Source organism: Branchiostoma lanceolatum, chromosome 6 (genome assembly GCF_035083965.1).
Source record: "Branchiostoma lanceolatum isolate klBraLanc5 chromosome 6, klBraLanc5.hap2, whole genome shotgun sequence".
Classification (NCBI taxonomy): Eukaryota; Metazoa; Chordata; class Leptocardii; order Amphioxiformes; family Branchiostomatidae; genus Branchiostoma; species Branchiostoma lanceolatum.
Genome location: NC_089727.1, coordinates 12444888 through 12461659, shown reverse-complemented (window position 1 = coordinate 12461659; position 16772 = coordinate 12444888). Strand labels below are relative to the sequence as shown.

Here is a 16772-nt window from a genome sequence, read left to right as displayed (position 1 = left end):
TCTGCAAACCATCATATTTTTTTCTCTTTTACATGGCTTTCTGTGTTTTATATCATTTGAACGATCAATGTGCACAATATGATGAGTATTGATGCATGTGAAGACAACTAGATAAACCTAGTACAACTGTATTGGTAATAAGACAATCAAGAGAGCAGGACAGTAAAAATAATGAGGAAAGAAAGAAACCAGCCAACCCAGCAAAACCTGCTTTTGACTCTTTCCATTCTATAATGCAGAATTTCTCCATCAAAACAAACAAAGAAGTCCCTTATCAAATTCTCACATAGGGTACTTTCCCCTGAGACAGTAGACTCACCAAACAAGGCAACAACTGAGCAAGGTACTATAGTGTAGGGAATATCTACCTGCTTTTTCTCCAAGTCAGCAAATACTTGCCCCCCTCTCTTGCCACTAGACACACTCACTGAAACTTCCGATATTAACAGCTGAACACAGAAGTACTAATGGTGTAACTGATACAGATAAATACACTCCAACACAATCAACAGTAAAACATGTATCTGCTTGACCCTTGTACTAATGACTTCCACTAACAATGCCAGCACAACTTACAAAACAGTGCATGTGACAGGTATCAAACAGGGTGACTACAAAACTATTTCTATTTCGACAAAGGCCCATTCACCCTCGTAGGTAATGCACACCTGCAGAGACCACAGGTGATACATTATATCCAGGTGATACTTTATATCCAGGAATCAAACAGTGTGCGCAGTATGTGGCCAAACTTGCTAGACAAGGTACTTCCTCTTTGTCCGACAAAGGTACATACCTTGTAACTTGTACGTGCTACATTCAGGATGATCTGAAAACCATGTTTTGAAAGTTAAACTAAGGGGGGAGGAAACATGGATATGGCATGTGGGAAAGTTACAGCTGAAATAAAATTGACAATTGTCAGAAATGCAAGCTCAATATAACCAAAACAATGATACAGACAACTCCAGAATGCTTACACAAGGAACACTCTTTGTAGCATGAAACATACAAAACTGTCATTGGATAAAAGATTTTCAAACTGACCAAAGTGCTTCTGCTTACCTTGTGAAGGAAGAAAGCTTCGCCTAATTGACTCTGGTACAGCATGGGGTTTCATTGATCCTAAAAAGGGTTTTCTATTCCCATTTCTCCATATGTTCTGGGAGACAGCTCTGACTTGGGGGAGGCCCACAGAGACTTCACACTTAATCAACTTGCAATCAACAGTAATTTGCTAAGCCTGGGACAATGGGAAGAGGAGGTTTCTCAAAAAGGTGTGAACAGTTGCCTGTCAGGCCTAATGTAAACAATAGGCCCCACCCTAGTCATTTCCAAACAAAGACAGTCCATCCTGATTTAGAGGTTTGGGGGAATTTGCTGTGCTTCTTCTCCCTGTATTGTGCATGTGGATCAGTTTATAGCCATTGTAAATAGTGGATGAAGCCTTGATGTAGGTACAGGGCTGTAAAGGTTTTGGGTGGGACTTAGTTGTCTGTTAACAAATCCGCCTTTAGTATATCTGCTAAGGTTGGGTTTTCACTTCATGTTAGGAGATCACTTCCACACTATCAAGTTGCATCACAAAAAGGAAAACAACTCTCCTTACTCAAATGATCTACTTCAAACATACTGTTCTCCTTACTTTTTACCACAGAAAAAAACAGCATCTTCTTTCGTTTCCTGTTGAGCTTTGTAACAAAAGTGACAGAAACATTTCTTTATCTCAAATAATCTCACACAAACAAACTGTTTTCTTCATATTTTGTTGCAGGAAAAAAATTAACAAACAAACAAATTCCTCTATCTCTGGATAAAATTCTTGTCCTATACACAATACTACATCCATGACATCCCAGCACAAATATGACACAAATTTCCTTGTACTAAAATGGTCTCACATAGACATACTGTTTTCTTCATATTATGTCACAGGGAGACACAAACAAAACCCTCCATTTTCTAATACAATTAAGCAAAGAGCAGGAAATTGAAGTAACATAATTAGTCTGGCGAATTTTACATCCAACCTACTCGATCAGAAAATTTTTTCATTTTCTTTGATATCCACGATTAGCCATCAAAAAAGGCATACCAGAGAAAAAATGGTTTGTATAATCAAAACAAACAAGGAAGTGTTAGAAAAAATAAATGGATAATGTGATCAACCTTTAGACATTTGAAAATATATTCATGAATATCAGACATGTACCTTAGTCCAAAAACATGATAAAATGTTGAAGAAAGCCAGCAACTTAATACAACTGTAGATGTTATAGTAGTATGTGACCATACCTGTCATACTAGCTGGATGAAAAAGCATCATGCTTCACCTCAGTTGAGGATGACTGCTTTACCATACCTTATTACCTATCACTGATGTATCTGTCATATCTGTTTCAATCCGTCAGCAAAAATTGATAGCATGGCAAAATAGGTATGACATTTGCCTTTGTTTAAACAATACAGAGCTATTATCCCAAGCTCCCAGACTGTAAAGACCTGGGGTTATCTTGAAACTTGAGTAGCAGACATCACCTGGGTATAAAATAAACAGGTTTCTGCCAGACTGCAACTTGGAGAAGTACTTACGCCAACTTCTTTTAACAGTACTCCTTGACTAACAAGAGAAAAATGCATTTGGTTGGAAGTTACGTTACACAGTCGCACTGATGCTAACTGGATCAACAGCACTTATAAAGTAAATCACGTACCAGGTAATATCAAATGGAAATCTTGGATTACAAGAAAGTAATGATGCCTGCAGGCTATGGCTTAGAAACTTGCTAGATGTAAACAACAAAGTTGTGGGAGCTAAATTCTGCCCAACGCTCCAGGGTAAGGTAAGCTATATATACACCACAAGCTCAAAATACCCTCTGGCAACCTTCAGTTGGCAGGAAGGTTTTCAAGACTGCAAAAAGAAGGAGAAACTTGCGATTTTGCAGGCTAAAAGAATAAAGGCTCAGTATTATAAATTTTGTATTGCAGGTTACTGAAAAAAGTATTTTTTAAGTCCTTTTAGTCTTACAGGTAACTTTGCATGCTGCCAGTCATGTTCGTGCTATCTTTAGGAGGGACTCCTGATACAGTGAGCACACTCCATTGGAATTCTATGGCATCATTATCCATTTACCTTCCTTTTGAGAGTGTGCCGGCGTGCGTGAAATGTATGGATACTTGGGACTGTTTTCCCTACATGTGCAAATCAGCCCACAACAGAGGGGGCACAAAGAAATACAAACGTCCAGCAGGCAGCCCATACAGCACGCAAAAGTTCGCCATTCTCTCCAAGATTTGGGACAACCAAGCTGCATATGGAAAGTCCCCAGTATTTACTTGTCAGGGGAACAACAATGCCACACTGATCCTTAAATCCTTTGCCTTTTAAAGGTAATGTCGGATAGGGCTAAGCGAGCAGGCGACATAACACGCCAAGCTCGCCAATGAAGCAGTGATCCGCCTCACACTAACAGATTGCAAGCTGCGGTGATTTGGTAAAAATGGGCAGGAGAAAATTACTACCTTGCCTGTTCGGCCCATCATGCGTCATGAGGGAAATTGCAGCTTTCCGAGGAAGTAGGACAAAGAGGAGTGCCTCCGCATCTGCCCTTTAGACCCTTGTGATTGACAGGTATGCAGATGACAATGACATCGAGGCTTCTACCCACTCATTACCTCACAGCCATGCCAGCCCTTACCTGTATTAAAAGCTCTACGGATTAACAATTAACCACACAGCAGCTGTTACATCTCTGGAACTAGCACTCCTTGCTAGCAGACTAGATCGACTGTTGTTCTTGCTGTTTTAAGCAGCACATTTGGAACAAGTTGAGGTCTTAAGGGGGTTTGCAAACGTTGCCCCATTAGAATACAAGATGTTATCTCCTTTCTACAGCTGCTAGTTCCTAGTCTTTCATCAAATTGGCATCTGACTTTCTAGGTCAGACAAGATATGTGAAGATTCCCCAACATGTAGGGCATAGCCCTTTGCTTAGAGCTCAGTAGGTTTATATATTTGCATTCCGTGTGCTGCTAAGAAGATCTTTTGCTGGAAAAGGTTAAACTTTTTTTCATCACAAGAGAGAGGAGTCATCAAAATTTTTACCAGACCTCTGGTTTTCTTCAGTATAACCTCCTGAAACAGTTGTTATGGTGTTGGGAAAAGGTTGAACCTTTTCCATCGTGTTATGTACCAACACAGATGAACTTTCCTGCAACAAAGCTCTTGTTGCCTGCAGCAGGGGTGTTGCACTTGGGAGAAAGTACTAGGAACTGAGGCATGTAGCAGAAATAATTCTCATTAAAGCCTCGGTGGATTATGGAGACATTTCCGGCAGCTTTACATTCTAAGCAGGCGAGGATCGACTTTCAAGAAATTCCAGAATCTGAGAAACCACAGAGGGAAAGAAAAAATAAGTTCTGCATTAACAAGAGCCTTTAGTACAACACTTAATTGTGCCAAGCAGGTTTAACCTCCTTGATTTTGCCAAGGGCAAATTCAATGGCGGGACTCCAAATCTAAATTGGAAACTGATGCCCTCTTTGCCAGAATGAACTTTCTCTACCACTTGACCGGACATTTAAAGCGAATTATGTAAAAAAAAAAAAACCATCAACCACTACTTATTGCCCAGTGATAAGAATGTAAAGAAAGAGGAAAATATGGGGAACTGGGCTGCAATGTCACACGGTATTGTCTACTTGTTGTTCCATTGTCTAACTGCTGGAGCCAACAGCAACAAAGGAACATGTCTAGGCCAGCAGGACATCTTTCTCAATACCCACATGAGTTTGTTATTGAAAACAGCAAATAGATAAAAGGTAACAATGCAGCTCCCCAACCCCTTTCACTTTGAAATTGAGGATTAACAAAGTATCAGGCCACTAATCTGCAGTAAAACAGGTCTAATTACCAAGCTGAATAATACAAGAGTCAGCAGGACATGTCAATACTAAGATTCTCCAGCCCACCTGAATTACAAAGGCTCTCCAGGCAAAAGGATGAGGTTCTAAAAATTAATTTACAAGCCGTCTACCCTGTGCCAGGCTGTGGCTTACCAGTCCTGGCTGATGAGGCAGGGGTGAGTGTCCTGACAGCCGGCCTCCAACACTTTCACAACAAGGCGCTAAATCCAACGATCTAACGTCACCCAAGCCGACAGAGGCATGAGGACAAGTTCACATACGCAGACAACATGCCTACCAAAGACCATTTAGTACCCTGGCACTGTCACAAACCGATTTAGCTAAAGGGTGTAGAGTGTTAGCAGTACATACCTTCAGTGTTTCACCCAAGTACTGAGGCTGCAGGCAGCAAATGCCAGTCCAGAATTAGCAGTAGTGTGCTGCTATGCTAGCCAGTTCCCCTCCCTCTGTAGCCAGCAGCAGCAGCTGTCTCTCCCACAAACTGATACCTGAAATACAACAAGCACCAGTGAGATCTTCAGTTGCCTTGAGGCCTCTCCGGACTATGCTGTAATAGGCAGAAGTTTATATCCATATTCATGACCAGTTCTAATTGAGTTCAGCCTGTCTGGCAGGGTTGCCACATGAGAACTGGGAAGTTCCCTTTTGGGATGGCCATCAGGTGGCCTCATGATATGGGCCGGCTGAAATCACTTGACTGTTTCTTTGCATGTAAGGTGATACCCTTGAAGTTTTACTGCAAGCAAGAAGATAAAGATAGAAACCTGTAGAAATCTTGTAAGACATACTAGTATACTGGGTATGAAGTATGATGGACAAACAAGACCTTAGAGGCACCAGTTTTAAATGATGGACAAGGCTGGCTTGGGACTACATCATAACAAAAGTGTCTGTAAAAACAAAGGATAATAATCAATTCTCTTCGGTCAACAGCTTCAAATCCCCTCCTGACCTGGAATCATTTGAATTCAAGTGGAACTAGAAATTTATTGTAACTTTGATATGCAACAGAATGTTGAATTTGTGTACATGAATAAATACAGATTTATGGACTCTATAGACACTAAATATTTGATTGATTGGGCTTGACATCTTCTACAGATTACTGTACAAGCTTCCAGCCAAATGATACCCATGCTCAGAATTCTGCTCCACTGAGAAGAGGCTTTATATTGAAAAAGGAATTTTAGAGTGTGATTTACTGAATTGTGAAAAAATACTTCCATGCAAATATTAAAGAAAACAAAATTCCTGTGGGATGGATTTAAGTTTTCTCACACAAACCAGATAGAGCTAGACTGTTTTTATCAGGGGGCCCAGGGGAAGACAGAGATCAACACTCTTAATGATTTCCTGATGTGGGTAGCTGGCTGTAGGAAACTACCTGACAGCAACACATCGATCAGCAGATGCTGTATCTATTGCCTATCTTGTACACAAGTACAGAACAACTGGTTTCAGCCCACAGAACGTAAGCAATCCTGGCAAGCAACAGTCCAACGTTTTCAGCACATTTGAAACTGTAAGGGACATCTGTTATTCTAGCCCTTTTAACATTCAGCACCCAATTAAAGATTTGGCATGCCACTAGCTGTCCCTACTTCCCCTGTGGTTTTGGGTTTCTCCCAGTGGGAGCACTGCTACTAGAACATGGGAGGCTGCAGGTCAGCTAGACACATGTGCAGGAGAACACATGCCAGGGAGAGTTGGCTGGGACACCAGGGACACAAAGTTGGGAACTCCATAAGATGTACAACAGGGATGGAATGGTGAGATATGCTTACTTTGATACATGCAGATACACACATGCCACAGTAAATCTTCTATATTAAACAAGGCACAAGAAAATACAACCGTCCTTAGGACTTTTATACTAGCATGAAATCTCTTCTGTGTGTTGTGAACAGCACAAAAATAATTTATTAAGCCTCACAGAATTTTGGCAATCAGTTATTCATACAGTATAACTGAAAAATATTTGAGCAACAAGTATTTGGGAGGCAAAGGAATCTTACAGTGACAGGACTACTAATCTTAAAAAGGTACAATTCAGGGAAATTCTCTTACAAAACGTTTGTTTCTCTTGGTAATAGAAGTTGTTTTCTCTCCAGTTAAGTAAGGAAGCACTCACTTCTTTTATCTACTAAGGAGATGTTGTGAAACTCAACATCTCCGTTTATCCAACCAACAATACCCTCTTGCACACAGATTGTATTTACTTGCAGTACCACCAACTATCACTAGGATGCCCTGTCCAGCCAGCCCTGATGCAAGTGATGTGCCTGGAGTTGTCCATGAAGTCATTATCTGGGACGTTGGGAGCCAATCCAGCATGATTTTAAGATTTACAACTCCTGACAGGTGGAATTAAGAAACCTACACATTGTCTTGGGAGAAGACAAGACAGTGAAATGAGGCAGAAATACAACCTTGAATGGATAGGCATATCTGAGTTGTTGGTCTGTCGGGGGTGATTTCATTGTTTTATTTTCAGCGGAGGGCAATGAGTTTGACCAGGCGTTCTGTAACTTTTCATTACAGAAGGGGTAGATCATCTATTGCAACCGTGGTGAAGGGTAGGCTTGAAGGACACAGGGTAATTGCTCACTTCCTAGCTGTGTACTGTACAGGAGCTGAGCTATATGTTAGGGTCTTTTTTTGTCAAGGAACTACATTCATTTCCATTATTTACTGGCATTTTAGTCTGTTTGATTATAGAGGACTTACATGTATATCATACATGCAATTTCATTCAGACCCTTCATATTTCAAGAGTCCATTCTTTCCAGGAATAATTTTTCTGTTGCTTTGCTGTAAGTTATCATATTTGATTGAAGCTGTTGTACCAACAGACTGACAGACGTAGACTACAAAAAGCCCTTTTTGCTTAAAAATCCATATTCTGAACAGGTAAAGGGGAACTAGTTTATGACACAAATTTCCTGGTGAGCAGGAAAACCAAGTTGCTTTTCGATGCAGTTCAACTACCTTGACTTGAGTAGATAGCATCTATGCAGCAACTTTTATGGCAACTGTCCAAGGCAAGTATTGACGTCTGTCCCCGTTTCCTTGAGCGCAGGTGTGTTGTAGAATTATGGATAACTCGTGCAATGATAACTCTAACACGTTATCGTACACACATTACCTAGTGTAATCCACGACACGCGCTCACCTGCAGCCAAAGTGAATCAATACCCGAAAAGTAATATCAGACCATCCCCATCACCGGTCAATTCGCGATGCCCAACTTTGATCAATCAGAACGCCACCTACGCCCGAAAACCCAGCCCCTTACTTGGAGATTGGTTTCAATCGATGACTCTCCAAGAGACCTGTGAGGTAAAGGACCATAATTCATCTGCTATCAGCTGGAGAACACAAGGTGGAAGGTGCAGAGGACACCCACAAGGTCAGCGCAGAGCACGGGCAACCTTTACTGGAGATAGTGTTGTTGTGGAATAGCTAGGCAACACGTAGTTAATTTGTTGGTTCTTGGATTTAGGAGAATTAATGCTGAACCGGAGGATCAACATGAAAATAGAGCTGGAAGTCTGTATCTTGGTACACACAGTTTTAGGGAATAAATATACATGTGCAGGAGTCAGATGCAAGTCTTCCTCCCAACCCTTTGTTTTCATATTGACCTCTTTAATTGCTACACTTTTACTTGCTGGAGAACCGAGGAAGTAACTTGCTACATTGGCCCTACACAGAGAAACATGAGATATTACCTTGTCCAGCAGACAGACAATGAAGAAGATATGATGATGCGGAGGGAAATGAGAGATTTAGGCAGCAAATAGGATGGAGTGAAGAGCTAGTCTGGGAGCAGAATGGACTTGGCGGTACCTTGATGTCTGGTACAGATAGACTGATCAAATCAATGATTAAGACACATTCACAGTCCCAGAGGTGGGCATGTAATTTTACAGTGAGTAGGATGTAATGAAGTTGAAGTACAGGTTAAGTCTATATCTGTATTTCGTATTAATGAGACGGTATAACTGCCCTTTGGCATAATAAACCAGGTTTGTAGGAACATGGCGATTGATCATATTGAACGGCTTGTCGCACCTTAGCCCTGCATCACTATAAACTCTAAGTCAAACTTTTGTTAAAAATTTTGTAATGCATAGGTCTCTACCATATCTGATGGTATCAAGAAGGCCATGAAGAAGAAAATCCAAATGTACATTAGCATAATGGGTGTGGGTAGACCAAACCATATATCCTTTCATTACAATTTCACCTCCAGTGACGATACAAAATAAGACATATAGAGGACTTCCAGACTTGTCAGATAGTAGACAAAATAAGGCCCCATTGGCGTCAGGAATCAACCAAGATCAGCAAAAGTCTGACACAGACCTTCTTCACTTTGCATCTTAGAAGTAATCTCCACCGTTACACTACTGACCTTATCTAAAATCTTTTACAAACATCTATATTAGCTAGTCATCATGTAAAAATCTTATCCTTGCTTTAGGTAAGTTGCTTTGCCAAGGCCCAAACAATTAATTTCTTAATTCTTAGACATTTTCAAGTCAAACAACGCAAGAAAACATGAAGAAAACAAACAACTTTTTCTGAAATTGAGCATAAAGTACTGACTTTTCCAACGGACTTTGTTTTCATGTGGATCGTTGATTTCAGCATCATCTTCTAGGTCAAAGAACCAACAGATGAAATTGGTGTGGCCCAGTCAGGGAAAGTAACCAGACTGGAAACAATCTGAGTGCAGGCTTATCCTTCTCTGATGCATGAAGTAAGCTTCCAAAAACAGGACCAAACAGAGAGGCACATGAGAAACTGTCCCCAGGCTAGCTTGAGCTAATCCCCAGAAATGTCCTGTTAACCTGGCTGGCTTTCTTTCCCATTTAGCTGGGAAATCTGACACTGGTGCAGTTTACTCTACCTGTGGATGACCACCTGTTAGACCTAGCCAGCTGGGAACTTTCCTGGTGTTCTTTGGATCTTCTGCTACAGGATTCCTTGCTTTGAAAAAGAGCAGATGGATTTGGGTAATAGATACAGGGTGTCGGATGCTTCCGTCCTCCCTTTATCAACTCGGTTCATGGCTAATCAGACCAACTCATTAACCCTAACCCTGCGGAGTTGACCAGGGTGTGGGCCAAGCTGAAAGAGACGAGTTGGTAAAGGGCCAAATCATTCCGATCCCATGGAGAGTCTGTCAGATAAATCTTAACGTTTCTTGTCATCTTTAATTTGAAAATTGATTACTGTTTTGAAAATTGAAAATTGATTACTGTTTGGATACATGCCAATGCCTTGGAATGCAAATAAGAACTTTCGCTTTTTGCCTGGGGAAAGAGGAAAGGAAAAACAACTGTAAGATGTATATCAGCAATCAGCAAAGTATTTGCCTCTAAGCATTGTAGACTTAAGTCTACCCCCACCTAGCACAGAAATACCTTAAAACCAGTCAAGCCGACTTGCTCTCTGCCTTAAGGCTTTGGATTGCACTAACAGTCGCCTTTGGGTTGTTAATCGCGTCCATAACTGGCCCAGATATTATCAATGTTCACTATTACAAGTGGCAAACTTACATTTAACTTCTATTGGTTACAACATAAGCCTTATTGCCCAAAGAAGATTTGACTTATCTTTTTTTGCAGGATATCTGTGAAAAGCACTTACAAAACGTGTGATATGGTTTGATAGCCCCAATACAACTACTAGTCAGACTGTCTGGCACCGGACAAATAGGAACAACCCAAACTGTTCATATTCTAAGAAAACTTGGCAAATCGATAGTCTCCAAGCAGAAAAATAAATTGTATGAACTGTGACCTTGGGGACAATTATTTTGTATGCAACTTTGAATGAGCTGATTCATGGTAAAACTTTAACACCAAGGAAGTTAAGGACTTTCTCTAACTGTTCGGTGCAAAAGCATATTGGGGTTGATTCATCTCCTGAATGATACAAGTTTTTTCTACACATTTTTTTCTTTTCCAAATCACAGAATTGTGTGGCCTTAATTCCTGCGCATGTTCTGTCATAATTGGATCAAATTTTCATCTTTTCCACATCATAGAATGTCCAGTTTTGTCTGTAAAGATCAAGAAATGGCTATTTTCATCTGTCATGAACAAAAATCCAGTCACCAGGCAGAATCTTGAGACTGAGCATACCTTGTTTCCATCGATAAGAAAAGTTTGTCCCAGAAAACTTCCTCTATCTCCTTGTCTATAGTGCAACATGACAGAGTGGCAATCCGCCCGGTAAGGTCAATTTCCTTGGTCAATGTTTCCGTGGTTATTCTCTCAAACTGCGGTCCGCACGCATTACACCTATCACCTCCCCTCACATTAACCTTTTCAATTTCCTGTAGTGATGAATGTAGTACATTATCTTCACCCTAAATCCCCCAGCCAGGCGCTGCGACCATGCCTGACACATGGCCCATATCACCCCCCAGCACGCGGCTACCAAAACTCGATTGGTCTTCCCGATGGACCGCCACAATTCACCTGCTCGAACGTCCACTTTAGGAGCCAGCCAGCACATGGGAATGGGAGCCGTTTGTCACCTGGTTCTGTTATGACAGGCAGTAGCCATTACTTCACCTGTGTAACATTATTACGCCCTTAAGACCGATATTTGGCGTTTGCACATTACACAGGTGGCTATCGCTCTTCTGTCAATGTATTGTCCCGCCGCATAACTCATGCAACCTGGACGGGACCTTAAAAGCCATTGACCATTTATCTGGCTGGCCGTTTCCATTCCTGCCCGGCTTTCTGTGCTCTCTAAAAGGGACACAATGAGTCGTATTGATTCTTGCGCCCAATGAGGCCATTCTGGGCAGGCACGTTTTACGAGAGAACACAGCGATTACTGGACCTTAGGAGTACTGTGTACACAAAGTAGTATTCTGCAGGCATCCCTCTTCCCCGAGCCTTGCCTGACTGAATACACTGAGTTGGGGCAAAAACTTATTGATCCTGAGATCCAGACATGCCGACAGACACGTTTTTCAACACAGCGATAACAAGAAAACTGCTGGACACTGAGAGTTGAGTATACACAGCATCAAGTAGGATTCTACCATGTTTAAGCATCTCTAATTCCAAGCTGGGGTAAAAACTGATTGATCACGAGATCCAGAAATGCACTCAGGTGGTTTGCCAACAGCCACGTTTGAGCAAGCAAATTGCTGGATACACAAAGTAGTATTCCATAAGCATCCCTGAGCTTCACAATCCTTTGCCAAATAAATGCAATCGATTCCAATTTTGGGGAAAACATATCGATTTTGAGCTTTAAACAGGCACTCAGGTCTGCCAACAACAGACAGCGGTGAATGCCAAGGACCCTCCAGCTGCAGCGGGAGAGAAAACCCTACTACAAAGAAGTTGATGTGACCCTTTGTTCTACTTTGGGGCATTGGTTCAATCAATTGGTCTCAACAGTGCTGCAGTTGGAGAATGTGGATTTGTCGAGAGGTGGGAAAAACTTTACCATCAAGGGTTTTTCATGACATTGAGTACCAGGAAGTAATGAGGCACCTGAGTAGACCCTAGCTGACTGGAATCACCTGAGAATACATGAAAGAAAAGTCCAAGTCATGGATTTCTACAAAACTTGACTAGTGTTGCATATGGTAAAGCAAAGAACAGAACACCATATGCAGAATTAACATCTGATAAGTTTATATTGAGCCTTGCCAGACCAGGTAAACTAAATCACACTATACATCAGATGCTGTACAATAATTATTAACTGTATATAATTAAAACCACCAAGATAACACAAAACATGCCATCATTTAATTACGGGAAGATATCAGCAATTAAACTTAGTATCATTCAACAGCTATAGAACACAGATCATCATCAACATATGCCTGTGCGCATCAAAACCATAAAATATGACCTGAAATATGCAATTATTCGCCCAACTAGACTTACTATTAATCAACAACATTACAACAATCATCATCATATCATCATCATCACCGTATGAGTGTGGGTGTGATGAGTACACCCTAGGCGATGATAAAACCCATCTGCTGTATCATCGTGATATTACTGTGGGTGTTACGAGTTCCATCAACTTACTCCAAACTTTGTCAACATCCTTGTAAAAAGACTCAGCTCATCAAGATAGGCGATATTAAATCAGGAGAACACTCTAGTGCTCATCCAGAGGATCCGAAATGGAGACTTCTTCAATATTGGTAGATTTTACTCAAAACATATAGTCATTCTTATTCAATGACTTTCGTTCACACATTCTTAATGTTTTCTAATACTCTGGCTTCCATTATCTTTCTGTCCTAAAATTTGTTTAATAGCTTTTTAACTGCTTCTATAAGATGAGTATTTATTGAAACAAAGTTCCACTCAATTCAAGGTGGAAAGGTTTACCCCTTGTAGAGTGGATTCCATGTCTTATGAATGAATAGATCCCTAGAAAGCAAGACCAAAATACATTTGAAGATGAAAAAGAGTAAAGGAAACAATATGAAATGTTAATCTAACTAACATTAACAAGGAAGCCAGGTGTCATATTAAAAAGAAAAGCTCTTATAAACAGAGAAAGGGACACAATTCATGTAATTCTTCACAGAAATTGACTTACAGCAGAAATTTGTTAGAGTCAATAATCAAATTACATCCCCAATGTTTTCATTAAAAGCCATTAGTTTTTATCAAAGCATCCCTTTGCTGATTGTCAATCTTTTTTTCCACCACTCAAGCTGCAGCATCTGCACACTTTCATTAGCATCTTTGCAGTTTTATTTCTCAAGGGTGTGTGCTGCCAGCCTGGCAACTCTGTAGACATTTTAATCTCCCACTTTTTCCACCTGTGCTTCAGCTTGAAAGATGCCCCACAGTAATGTCTTGTGATGTTGTCTGCCAGGGGACAGTGCAATCAGGAAGTGAAAGTGAATTAAGTCACATCGAGGAGCGCACCTCAGCCTGAAGTGTCGTCTGGGGTGTTTTAGAAGGCATCAAGGATCGGGGACATAACGTCTGCTACATTAAACTTGGAATAAACATCTTCCTCAAGGAGTATTAAATTTGCGCTGGAGGTGTCAAGGGACCACAAAGTACAAGATGGCAGATAATGTGTACCGCATTGGGGGACACGGAAAACATGTCACGACGGGACAGAAAACAATGACGAACATTGTCAGAACATGCCATATGATATCTCCTCATAGACTGTTGCAATGATCTACTACATCAATATCTATGATGCTATTAGCAGCATGTTATCTGCTTTTAATGGCATTATGAATGCATGTCTTGATGCAGCAGATCTAGAGTCAACAGAATGCCTGCTGTTACGTATATATGAAATTTTGACAGTCGCTGTTTATGTCGACGGGCCCCTGGTTTTTGGACAGCATCCAGCAGTTGTTGATCAACCTGTTTTGATGTGTTAATCAAAAATTTAATGAAGTAGCAACATGAATGTATGTATGATTGACAGAAAGTTATGTTTGGGGATATGGATCTTTTTTATTATCAACGTTACTCACAATCAGTTTGTTTCAACAAAAAGGTATCTAGAAAGACCTAAAGTTTGATTCTTCATTATTGCAATATTCATGATAACATACAAGAGAGCACAATATTTTCTAATTGATTGTGGACTTAAAGAAGACTGAAAGAATAATGTTATGCATATGAGTATTATACAGAAATACCATATGTCATGCAGTAGATCATTATATATCATTACATATATTCCAGAGTTAAGTATGTATCAGGCCTAGTATGGAACTCTGCAAAATAATGCTCACCAAATTCATAGTTACAGAACCAGCTAAATCTCTATAAACCATGATAGAATCAAACTGCATTAGGAACATACAAATTGATGTTACTTGGATTAAATCTCAGAATGAATGTGGACAGAGACAGGCATGGCTCTGTGACATTTGGGGGAAATGCACAATTCATTTACTCAAGAGGTGTAAAGTACTAACTCAGGCGTTTTATCCAAACCATGCATAATTTGTCTTAATATCAGACACTCAGGGATTTTCATCAGTCAAGTCATTCGAGCTGCGCACAAAATTTCATCCAATTTCATCCAGCAATTTCTTTGAAGTGCTTATAATTGATAAGTTGGCTACAGAGATCTTCAATAAAACATGCGCAAGTATGAATAAAAAGTTATGTCTTTGAAATACAACATAATTTGATCCAATCTCATAATACAATTTCTTTGAAGTGCTATTAATTTGGCTACAGAAATATTCAATAAACATGAGAAAGTGTGAATAACAACTTGAAGTTATTTTTGGCATAAAAATGGAACCGAAGGCTTCTCATCTGCTCCAAAGGACAATCTGTTTGCTGATGAAACCCTTTACATCTTCACTGAGCAGAGTTCCAACCCCCAACCTCTGGATCCATGGAAAATCGATCCCCGGGCAAAGCAGTGGGGCTGCCTACACTTGTGCCACAGGGACATGTTTCTAAAACGTCTACTGTGGGCCATTAAATACAAGAGGAAGGTATATTTATGGTCTATTGATTAACTTAAGATGAGAAATAAAGTACTGCACATCACACACTACATTGTAGAAATTCAACACATTTCAATTAGCCCCACCTTTTAAAGGAAAAGATTTAAAACTTGGATAATCACTTGCAGTACCAAAGGAAATTGCTAGGGGGCATACTTCCAAAAACTAATGATTTCTTTCATCGTATGATATCATCTAATATTTCTTTCAGCATATGATATCATCTAATATTTCTTTCAGCATATGATATCATCTATGTAATATTTTTTTACATCTTCCAAGATGGTGTGTTGTGCTTGAGCAGCACAATTCAAGAAGATGTCAACCTGGTAGACATCATCTGAAGTTGTGCTGCACAAGCACAACACACCATCTTGGAAAAGGTAAAAACATACATGATTTTTCCTTTAAAAAGGTGTGTAATAATCTGTTTTATCTCTCTTCCTTTGTAGAAAACCGTAACTGTGAGATCACTGATGCCCCGTCCCCTATTTACGCCTCTCCTGACCTTGGCTTTCTAAGCATATGTCATGAAACGTTTACCCGGTACAATTAACTCTATTGATTTTCCTGGCAACCTGAGCCCATTTGGATTAAAACCACTTAGCACATCTTAGGATTTATGAGAAAGTACAAGATGTGCCGGACTGGAAAGGGCGACCTCTGGCCTCTCAACAAAACTGCTGACATTGAACTTTTGAAATGCACTGACCTTGAAGCTGTATTACCAATTACAACACTACAAAGAAACTCTCCGGACATAAAAGCTTTATTACAGGGAAACAGACATGAAAATATGCTGTCAAATGTCTGTAAATGCATATGGTGCCAAGGTTTCTTGATGTTGAATGCCATTTTACTGGTATTATGTTTCATAATCGTCTCTCAGTATTGATTTTCTACGCATTAATATATTCAGTCCATCGAATATGTGCTTAGGCCGAGCCAATTTAATCTGTTGGTTCTTGAATTCAGAAGAATATTGATCAGAGTAGAAAGTCTGTGTCTTAATTGGTACTAACAACGGGGAGAAAGTATAATTTCATATTGAAGTTTACCCTAAGATTTCATCTTGGCCTCTTGATAAATTCTTCTTTCAAAGTGTCCGAGAACCTAGGAAATAAACTGGTGTGGCCTGCAGTGCTTGCTTAGTAACAACATTTGTCCTAAGCAGACTTTACTGCCACAGGGATCAGCTGGTTATACCCTTAGCAGGCGTGCCGGGCAGTTTTATCACAACATCGATATTGGAGCTGATTTATCTTCCTTCAGTGCTTCCTGCATGAGAACTCGGGCACAAGCGCTGTTGTGTCAAACATACCACAATGAGAGT

The 16772-nt window shown here is 40.3% G+C and overlaps 1 protein-coding gene across 9 annotated transcripts in view; it reads right to left on the bottom strand.

Moving 5' to 3' along the window:
* Positions 1 to 16772, bottom strand: part of LOC136436665 (teneurin-3-like) — a 191299-nt gene that overhangs the window by 69774 nt on the left and 104753 nt on the right. For all 9 annotated transcript variants that reach the window (XM_066430836.1, XM_066430844.1, XM_066430843.1 and 6 more), the window contains exon 6: positions 5281 to 5417. The gene's annotated coding sequence lies outside the window, so the exon portion shown is untranslated. The remainder of the gene's footprint in view (positions 1 to 5280; positions 5418 to 16772) is intronic.